At 34.7% G+C, this 11,838-nt stretch overlaps 1 pseudogene; it reads left to right on the forward strand.

Annotated features, from left to right (window-relative positions):
• The first annotated feature begins 3,523 nt into the window (after positions 1-3,523).
• Positions 3,524-5,065, forward strand: LOC143682447 (protein DBF4 homolog A pseudogene; annotated as a pseudogene).
• Positions 5,066-11,838: the final 6,773 nt, after the last annotated feature.

Raw genomic sequence — 11,838 nt, forward strand, 5'->3', positions numbered from 1 at the left:
AGTCCCATACAAAGATCTCTGATTCACGGCACGTACTGAATCAGGAGGATGGCACCCAACTCTTGCAGAGTATGGCCTCCAAGATACTACTTAAGCCAACTACTTCAATGCTCTATAAGGCTGAAGCACATAGATAGTGAGGTATGTAATACCACTAGTGAATTCCATCAACATGGGCCCACTTTGCACCTCCTACATTTGAAATGGGTCTTTAGTTGATTGCTATGCTATATGAGACTCCATTCCTGAAGATCAGATATTCAGATAGTGATTCTGGCCAAATCTCTGCAGGCAGAAAAAGCAAATCGATACCGAGAATGGTCATTATTATCGTGAAAAGAAACTGTTGGCAGAACAGGGCAGAAGGGGTATAATGCAGTCAATGTGCCACCAAGTAGTCAGATGGTCCCCTTGAGTGTCATAGCAAGGGTCTACCAATGACTTTTGTTGCTGGCTGGTTGAACATTTAGAGGGACAGTAGACAAATTAGCCTTTGTAAACAGGGTCCCATGCTGTTGGGACCATGTATAGCCTCTATCTCCTGCACTTTTTCTCCCATAATAGCTCTCACCTCCAAAAGTTAAGGGCCCAATGTTGGGCTTTTTCCAACAATCTGCATCTCTCTTTTAATCTCAGCCATTGCCACTAAGCTCTTCCCTATACAATTTTCTAAGCATCAGCTCCTATCTATATGCCAATAACTCCAAAATTTATATTTCCATTCAAGACCAGTCTTTTGAAATTCAAATACACGTATCTAACTGCTTACCATACATCTCTACTCCCATATTTCACAGCCCTTCAAACTCAGCATGTCTAAGAATGAACTCATAAATTGCTCCAACTACCCTGCTTTTCTTCCAATCTTTCACAGTCTCACTATCCTCCAGTTACCAGGCTTCTTACTCTTCTAGATCTCAATGACTCATCAATCTCAAGTGATATTGAATAAAATGCCTAAATGTTTCTCAATTTATGCATGATTGGTACATTCTATCATTATCTCTTTCTTGGACTACTACGACAGCTTCTTAATTGGTCTTTCTGCCACCAATATAATTCACCTCCAAACTGTTTTACATTTTACAAATAGAATGATCATTCAAAGGCATATGCCTAGTTAAAACAGTTCAAGAGACAATGTCTAAAATCATTAGAATGGATATAAAGGTCCTTTATTATAAAGCCAGAATTGTGGAGTGTATAGAGATCATAACTAATGAAAAGTAACTGAAATGAAATATTTGGCTCAGAGAATTGGGAAAGGTTATTATTGAGGATCGAGTCATGTCCCCCATAAAGACATGTTCAAGTCTTAACCCACATTCCTGTGCTGATGAACCCATTATAAATACGAATTTTTGAAGATGTTACTATTAGTTAAGATGTGCTCAAATTGAGTCAGTGTGGACCTAAATCTGTGGTACTAGAGTCCTTGTAAGAATAAGACATTCAGACACAGTCAGAGAAAGACACTGGAGACTAGGGACATTAAGATATGATGGGAGGCAGAGATGAAAGTCATGAAACCCCAAAGATTGTTTCAAGCCAGTACCAGAAAGCTAAAGATTTCAAGGAGAAAGCATGGCTTTGCCAAAACCTTGATTTTGGACTTCTAGCTTCCCAAAACAGGAGCTAATAAATTTCTGTTGTTAAACCAACTAGTATGTGGTATTTGTCATAGTAGACTAGGCAAACTAAAACAAATTGTCATTTTCGGTTTTAATATTCTGATTTTTTTATTACACTTTACTTCATTCAAATGTCATTCATTAATGTATACAAGCAGAGCATCTAAGTTGGTTTTTTTTTCATTTTAAAACACTTGTTTTTACTATGAAATATAACATATATATATATATATATATTGCTATATATGTATAGCAATAAACAAGTGATTATAGAACAGATTCCAGAGTTTGATATCGGTTACAGATTCACAATTTTAGGCTTTTCCTCCTAGCTGCTCCAAGACACTGGAGACTAAAGGAAATATTGATATAATGATTCAGAAGTCAAACTCATTTGTTAAATTCTACCTTCTCTGTTATACTCCTCCTTCTCCTTTGATCCTTCTCCCAATCTTTAGGGGTATTTGGGTTATGTCCATTCTAATGTTTTTTAAGTTGACCTTATAAACAAATGAAAATTAGTAGCCAACTGTCCCATATAGAATATATGACATAGTTATGTATATATAAAAATAAATAAATGTAAATAAATATAAATAAACTCAAATGAACACAATTGAAACTCTCTGTTTTTCAATTTATTTCTTTTCTTGAGCAGGTATCCTAACTGTTTAATTAAATCCCTTTAAAGCATGTTTTAATGTATTGTACCACCAGTCTCCTTTTACTACTCTTTCTTTTTTAAAATTTCATAATTTTCATAGTTATAGTTATTATTTTCTCTTAATACATTAAAGTAATTTAAAAGAACCAGGCACATAGTAATTACTAAATAAATGTTAGTTGCTATATTAGGAGTATTGCTTATTAGCATTATTCTGTCAAATGACTTTCAAAATAATTTTCCAATCTAAAAAATACAAGAGAAGAGGAAACTAAATCCAATTTTCATTGATTATTTTATCCCCAACAATGTTGGAGAAATGACATCTCCATAAAATTCAGTCTCTTTATGCATCAACAGGGAATGCTTCTCTATTTATTCTGTTTACTCCTATCTCAATAAAATCCTGTTTTCCTCAAGTAGATTCTATACTTTTCTTTTAAATATTATTTTCGCCAGGAGTTATTGTCTTCAAAAACAAAAATATCACTCAAACTACCAATAAAAAGGAAATTTTAAGGTTTGCTTGTTAGCAAATTCAGAGGAGCTGTGTTTTCACGGGCACCCAGTAACACCTTTCCAGACCCAGTATGTAGATGCTGGGCAGCTGCCATGAACTCCAGAGCGATGAGGATTCGTAGCAAAAGACATTTTCTTTGGTGGACTCCAAGTCAAAAGTGAAAAAAAAAGAACATATTTGAAATCTCCAAAAACTGATAACAAACCAGAAAATTTAAAATTTATGACACTTTGGGGAAAAATATTTTACTTGGACTTACCTTCTGTCACAATATCTGAAAAACTGCAAAATGACATTAAAGATCTTGGAAGGCGAGTTGAAGAATTTCTCAGCAAAGTTATCCTGTTTCAGTTAAAACAGTTAAAACAGTTATCCCATTTCAGATAAAAATGAAGCTAAACTCGCACAATCCTTGGGTAGAATTTCTCCCACACAAGTCCAGAATCGGTGTCTGTGCAGCAATAACTTCACCTCATCCCAGCCATGATGGAAGTTCATTTAAGTCTCCAGACCCAGTGTGTTTAAGTAGAGGAAAATTATTAGTTGAAAAAGTTTTCAAGAAATATGATTTTATTCCTTGAAATAGTATATTATCAATTGCCTTATCATGAGGAGTAAAAAATTCCTCATAATAATGACATTAGATATTACATTAGAACAAAAAGAAAGAATTATATTTACTCAAGAAATCAAGCACTTCTGTAAGAGATGTGGGGAAAAGAGCTAATACACAGAAAACAAGAACAGGTAGACTGAAAAAGCCGTTTTAAAGGTGGAAAATATAAGTCAACTTTATAGGTCATTTTATCTTCATTGACCAAGATGCCTTTTATAAATCATTCTATTCAAAAGCTCTATAGTCCATCTGATGTAGATAAACCATCTATCATCCAAAAGTAAACTCAGACTAAACTAAGAACAAATGGATGGTGATAAATATAGTGATACCCCAATTCAACTCTATTTGAAAGAGAAGGGAAAAAAAAGGATATTGTGAATGTTGCTTGCAGAAATACGAAGATCTTAAAACTCATCTTCTAAGTGAGCTACACAGAAACTTTGCACAGAGTAACCAGTATCAAGTTGTTGATGATATTGTATCTAACTTAGTTTCTCATTTTGTGGAATATGAAAGAGACATGCCTAAAAAAAAACGAATAAAATACAGTGTTGGATCCCTTTCTCCTGTTAGTAGAAACCAAGAGAAAACCTAGACTAAACCAAGAGAAAACCTAGAACTGCAATGTATTTCTCAGTAGGACTTCAGGGAAAATAAGGTTGTACAGAGGATCAAGCAAAATTTCTTGTGTAAAGAGCCCCAAGAACCTGAACATAAATTTATGCTTATTTCAAAACCCATCCACTGCCCTTCAAATGAACTGAGAGGGCTTGAGAAAAAGACTAACAAATATTTTGCATTAAATCCAGCTGAACATGACATAAAACAGAATTTTATACAACTACCTTCACATAAAAATAAACAAGAATGCATTATTGATGTTTCTGAACATGAATGCATTATAAATGAAAGTGACTTAGAAGAATTAAGGGCAGATGACTGTCCATGTGGGCTATGAGCATCTATATAATTTTCTAATTTCAATAAGAACAATAGCGCATCCCAACTGAAACAAAAGTCAGATACTGTGACTTTTCCAACAAAGATCTGAAGGAAAGGGAGCTAAAATCAGTATTTGGTTGTGATTCTGGTCTGGTAGCAATAAAGAGCTCACAAGAGCACCTGACAATTCAGGCAAATATTCCATCCCATAGCCCTCTCACGAAACCAAATGATTGTGACACCGAGAATATGGATAGTTTACCTTCTGACAAAATCCATCAGAAAGTGAAGATATTATTAGGAAGAATTAAAAAAGAAAGTCTGGAGGAGTGCACAGGTGGTTCAGTGGTAGAATGCTCGCCTTCCATGTGGGAAACCCAGGTTGGATTCCCAGACCATGCCCCCCCCCCCAAAAAAAAAAAAAATCTAGAACCAAACATGGAATCAGATAAGAAAAGAACTGAGTTTCTTACTACCCAAGAAGTAAACAGAATTGGTAGTTTACAATGCAATCTTTACTGGACTTATTTCAGACTAGTGAAGAAAAATCAATTTGGGGGCTTCACAAGCTATACTGAAAACAGTGGCCTGTGTAATGTTATAGATATTTGAGGAAAAGAAAATTCAAATATCTGTTGTCAATGTTTTTCTCTTCCCTTTCCACTTTTCCATTTACTGGCTTTAAATAGTTTATACTCTATTTGAAAGAGAGTATATATTTGAAAGAGAGTAGTTTATACATTACAGAAATGATAAGGATCATATTCTTCAAATTTTTAAATATATGTATAAAAATTCTTAGAATTTTTTGCTTACTTTATTTACAACAATTAATGTAAATATTACCAATAAAGATGATATTTGCATTTTTATAAAAAATAAAAATAAAAAAATAAACAGGAGATTTTATTGCAAGAATATATCCCATGGAATTCAATAGATAGATAACAATCACAGGGACTAAGGCAAGATAGTCATAAACCAAAGCTCTTCTTTCCATCTGTCTTTATATGGAGTCACCCAACTTCTCCTCTCTGCTTTTCTTCATGAATCTGCTCCATTCTCTCTTCAGACCACCTCTCTTATTTTTCATAGTTTCTGCTTCTCCATAATTTTATTTGGCACATGGCTTTGAGTTTTCATGGCCCATAATCACCCCTACCTCTGCATGAATTTTCAGTTCTGCTCCCCATCACCAATTAAATATATATACTTCTGTGACTCTTAATTCAAATTCATAAGAGAGAAAATCTGGTATGTTTTTGGTTAGTCAATGGCTAGTTTGGGTTAATGGACTAAACAGTCATATGTGCGAGCTAAGAGTAGTGTAGTAAGAGGAACAAAGCAATACCAAGTTTGTGCCATGTGATATGGTATCCAGGGACAGTGGATAAGATAAGAAGATCTCTAGAAGTGTGGTAAGTAGGTCAGGAAATAATAGATATATCTAATACTGTTGGTAGACATTGAATATAAACTTGTTATTATGAACAGGATTTATTTTTCATTATATCACCACAAGTTGTTCCTACATATAGTAATAATCTTGACATTTGTGTATTTTATTATGTGTCCAGCAATTTTATCCATTAAATCTGATTTTTTAGTTTGATTCCTTTGACAATTTATAACTCTAGCATTTAAAATGATTATTCTTATCATGTCATTTTTGCAATTGCTAGAATTTTCAGATTATCATTAAATAATAATCTGATTATTATGCATTTTGCATGTTTTAACAGGATTTTCCCCTAATGTTTCTCTATTAAGTATCATGCAAGATATTAGGAAAAGGTATCTTAAGTGTTTCAGAAACATAGATGAATAGTGCTGATAATGCATAAATGGGACAAGACAACTTAGAATTCCCAGACCTGAAGAAATGTCATGAAAAGTAAAATGAGGATGAAAGGTGGGAACAGATAATGAGATAGATTGAGAAATGCCCCCATTCACTGAATATTTGACAGTGGCAACTGTAGAATCCCCAAGTTTTACACAGTAGCTATATGAAGCAGATATTCAGAAATTTGAATAGGATATCTAAATCAGGAAAGGGTTTTGGCAGAGCTCTACTTTGCTCCTGAAATGGAAGTTTTACTAAACAGAGCTGAATACAGAAAGTCAGCACCTGGTATCATAGTAGCTTTACCAATTTCAGCCATCTTAAATAAAAATTGGGGGTGGAGAGGAGATTGTAAAAGATAAAAGTGAAATGTTTCATAAATAATCATCCTGTCTCAGAAATCTTTACATTACATACTATTTTGAAATTGAGTTTTAAAAACTTTACAACATGTTATTGGCCAAAATCTTCTCATTTTACTGTAGTCATTACTTTTCTATTGTCATATATTTTTATTTTATAGACAGGCCCATACCAGTTCAATTAGTCATAACATGATTTAATTAGCATTATATGCATCTATTTTCTTCTCATGTAGATTAAAATCTTCTTGGAATAGTAATCATGACTTAGACTACTTTCATATTCTATGTAGCAGCTATCATTTTGCTGTGACCCTTATAAGTATTCATTAAATACTTACTGAATATAAACAAAAATTTAAAAAGCTATTTGATAACCAGGGATCCTACTACTAACCTGAGTCATTATCTCATAAATACTTCCTATTGGTCTCAAGTGCAATAGAGTGCAAAAGAATATGAATAATTGGTATATACTCATTATCCATCTTAATTTGAGAAACTTCCATCAATAACAAAGTTGATAGCCAGAAAATGTGTGTGTGTGTGTGTGTGTGTGTGTGTGTACGTGTGTGTTGAAGTGCTCGTAAATGTCGATTTTGCTTTATGGGCTTTTTTGGTTTTGTTTGGAAGAAAAATGGGAAACTGGTAGTCTCTAAAAGGCCAAAGCGTAAAAGATTATGAGACAGCTTTTCAGACATTCCCTCACAGTGAGCTCAGTTTTTATCTTACATATAATTTCAATAATCTTGGTGGTCCACTGGTTTAGTTTTTACATTAAATGTTTTATGTAATATATCAAAGCCTATTTTTAAAATAAAATCCTAAAACATCTGCCATCTACAATTTTCTTACAGGAATTGGAATATGTTTACAGCCAGCTGTAGAATAAAACCATTATTTTCTTGGATTTGTTTATCATTCACATAATCAGGAAAACATATTTTAATTCTTCAAAATAGATACTGAATTGGTGAATAGGATTCATATATATATATGAATCAAAAATATTAAATTTGGAACGGGGTAAAAGGCATCAACGCTGGCAACCATTAGAAAAGTGGGAAGATGCCAGTTCAAAGTGCATATTCAACTGATGGTAGGTCAGTAATACCATCTTCCTACATATGGGACCGCATATAACACTGAATATGTTGACCCGCCATATTAACTTATCTAATGCACAATCTTGTGGCTCTGCTATTAGATTTATGATATCTATTATTGAGTTGTAGATCAACTTCGATATTACATGTCAGTATAAACACCTTTTCACACTCTTCACCATATAACTTGTCATTTTTAATCTTCTACATTGATGTTAAACATCTCCTTACCATCAAACTGTAAATACAGCATGGACCATATTTTCTATGTGACTAAAAAGAATGATTGAAGAGCTGAAGGGGAAAAAATTCTTGATTTATTTCATCTGCGCTTCCCCAGGAATATGCTATGATTTATGTCCAAGCACAGGCTGTCTGATTAGTTCACTCTGGGCTAAAAAGGCAAACCATTAAAGGCATTAACATTTCAACAAGAATGTTATCTCTACAGTAAGCACAATAGTGACATCTTGTGCCTATGAACACATGAATTAACAACAGTCCTGCCACTTCTCAGTTAAAACCTTGAGCCTGATTCATCAGCACAGAGCCCATTTGAAACAACGCAAACACCAAAACTGTTTTTAAGTGCTGAAAGTCCTTCGGAATATGAGTCAACCCCAGCAAGGGAGGTTTTTTTCCTTTTAACTTATCACTTAGCATATACAATATACAAATGTGTAGTCTTATAGTTTTATTCATTATATAAGAATGCCTGGATGTAAAATGAAACTACATTGGACCAAAGTTCAGGGGCTAGGGTTCCAGCCCTAGTTCTGGCTGTCATTAACTCATTGCACTGTTTCCTTGTCTATCAAATAAAGGCTTTAGGTCTGATGTCTACAGCAGAAACACCTTCATATTTATAATTATTGGATTATTTTTATTACAAACACTATGAAAAGGAAATAGGAAAAGAAAGCTACATTTTGTATCAGTTAAGATAAAGACAAAATCTTGACTAGAACCTTCCTTGACAACTGTAACAGCTATCTATTGGCACAATAATGCTACATAACAAATAACCATAAAACTTCAGGAGGATACAATAAGCATTTATTTGGCTCATACAACTGAAGGTCAGCTAGAAGTCAACTGACTTAGGCCGAGTTTTTTAGTGATTTATCCTGGGCAAGGGAAGACTTACAAGAGGGTGAACAAAAATGCACAAGGCCTCTTAAGTCCTAGACTTGTGGAGGGTGCACAGTCATTCTGCCTCATTCTATGGCTAAAGAAAGTCATATGGCTGAACTCAAAGTCAAGGGACAGGGAAATATACACTACCCTGTTAGTGAGATGAACCAAAAAGTCACATGATAAACCATGTGGAGCACAGAAATATGGCAAGAAGGTAATCTAATACAATATACAAGAAGAAAAGTAGATGGAAAGGGAGAGACCCAATCCTGCATTTCCACTGTTTCATATATAGTTAATACTCCAAACTAACAACAAGAATCTACTCATTTAATTTAATTTAATAAATATTTGTTTTGTCAACCTCTGAACAAGACTGTGTTAGCCCAGGTTCAACAACCTTCTAGTATCCCTCGACTCAGGTCCACATACATTCACTACCTATCTTTTGATTATACTAGATGATAAGTACATATCATTAAATAATCAAAGGAGTTTCCTGGTCTTTACACAGAACACAATAAAATATATACAATATAAATGAAAATTTCCTTCAACCACTCTTCCTGATCACATATCCAAAAATGCAAAAGAATACTAAAGCACACTGATTCATAATTTGGATAAAAAATTTTAAGGTTCCCCTTCATAAATAACTTTAGAATAAAAACTTAAATATGAAAAACTTTGGAATATATTCGTCAACAATTTGGATATAAAAATATCTTTAGTCTTTGGGGACTAAAGAAATATTTTCTTTCTCAGTAGTATGTCATGTTTATCCAAGCATATATTTTGTGAATTGTACGCTCAAGTTATTCTATATCCAACACACTTTGTTTGTGGTATTTGAAAGAGTCTACAAAAGTCAGAGTTATGGGTCTGAGCAAATACATTATTAAGACATTTTAACAATTTAAAATATGTAGTTGTTAGCTTAAGAGGTACAAATAGGTAAAATTTGCACAAGAGTCTAGGAAAGGAAACAGAAATAACGCAGTAATTTGTTTTTAACAAGCAAATAGACACACACCTAGAAAGAAATAATGGAAATGTTAACTTCACTAATTTTTTTAAAGTCCTCTCACTATAATCATGATCCACTGAACAGACAGAAATATTTATAGATATAATGACAAGGAAGAATAATTGAGAGGCTGAAATATGATATCTATAATCCATCAAAAGGTTGGTTTATTTTAAAGTTCTAAAAGATGCTCTTGGAGATATGTGTTGAAGATATTCAAGAGTGAAGTGTCATAAAGTCTGAAACTACCTTCAAATGGTTCAGCAAAGAAATTATATATACATACAGAGAAAGATAAAGTAAATCTGGCAAAAGTGTTAACAACTGATTAATGTGGAAGGTATCTTACTGTCCCTTATATCACTCTTTAAACTTTCCTTGATATTTGAAATTTTTCTAAATAAAAAGTTGAAAACATAAATAAATAAATATCTTCTTAGAGGTTTTTAGTCAAGATGTCATGGTACAGTCAGCTTTTGATGTACCCTCTCGGCTCCAAATAATTAACACAATGGGTAAAATCTACCAAGCAAAAACTAAAAGAAAGACACAATCAAGTTCAAAATTAGCTAAATAATCATATGGCTCAGTGTCTCCGAATCCAGAAATACATCTACAACTATATGTTGCAGCTATAAGGGCCCACAATCCAGGCTGTCTTTTTTTTCTCTTTTTTTTTTATTTTTTGTAAGTATTTTCTGAGAGAGACCTTAGCATATTTGTTCTTTTGTCTCTGGCCCATTCTGCACACACAGTGCATTGTTCCCAAGGTTTATTCAGTTTGTCATTTGCCCCTTGACATCCCTCCTTTTTATAGTCGCACCAAATTCCACCATATAAATGTTTCCCCATTCGTCACTGTACTTCTCAGTCATTGCATCCTTTGGCTTCCTCCATCTATTCGGCATCATAGATAATGTCCAAAATAACAAACTGTGTCTTACAGTATCTTCATTTGGTTGTACAATTAGCAGCACCCTCAACTTAAGACAATTTTCATTGGTCCATAATGACAATGAACTAGCAAACTTAAGGTCACCAACTATCAAATCAAAACTATCCTTTATCACTTGCCCCACCCCCTGCTCAATTAGTTGCCCCTGGTAGTGCTGTGGTACTATTGCTGCCTTCCTGTTAACTACTGGCCATAGCATTTTTAACTTTCCCCATTTTTAGTTTTCCCCCTATATTCTCAACTATTGACTCTTTGTCCCCTTTCTGGCTGCCCCCTGTTTCCTGGGATGAGGGTTTCTCTGCACTGGACCCCGGTCCCAACACGTGCACTCGGGGCGTACATGATGGCCCTCCAGCAGGGACCGTGGGGGACCAGTTATCCATGGCCAACTGAGGCTCCATGGTGCTGCCATTGTTCCAACTGGGCAGGATCCTGATTTAGAGGCCTTCAGTCATTAATCCCACAGATGGTAGCTTCACCCCATTGGCTCCTCAGCCAAGTGCATATACCAAACGTCTGAACCTGTGGTTCATCTCAAATTGAGCAGGATTACTATGGCAACAGTACATCATCAGTTGGGTAAAACTAACTTGTCTCATGATGGTCTAATTCCAGCTCACTTTCCCTACTAGTGGGTAAACAATCCAACGCTTAGTGAATTCTGCTTCCCAATGAAAGGAAGAGTCGACATGGAAGGATCAAAAGGCAAGTCACTGTGAATGCTTGGCTGCCACAAACCAGTTATCCCTGTGGTAAATTTTCTGACATCTCCTACTTAAAACCCAAAAGGTCAGAAGAATCATGAGGTCCTGCTTTCACAGTCTGTATTAGTACTGAAAATCAAGATCAAGTGAGCTTTTGTCCTTCTGCTCCATGGGTGGTTTCTGTCCTCCCTGAGCTCACCTTAGGACATCTGTGTTACCATTTGACAGGTATATCATCCCAAACTCCCCAACGGGCACTGTCCCCGGAGTGGGTTGCACCCAACAGGTGCAGCCAGATGCTTAGAAGCAAGAGCCACTGAGGTCT

Source organism: Tamandua tetradactyla, chromosome 1 (assembly GCF_023851605.1).
Source record: "Tamandua tetradactyla isolate mTamTet1 chromosome 1, mTamTet1.pri, whole genome shotgun sequence".
In the NCBI taxonomy this organism is placed as follows: domain Eukaryota; kingdom Metazoa; phylum Chordata; class Mammalia; order Pilosa; family Myrmecophagidae; genus Tamandua; species Tamandua tetradactyla.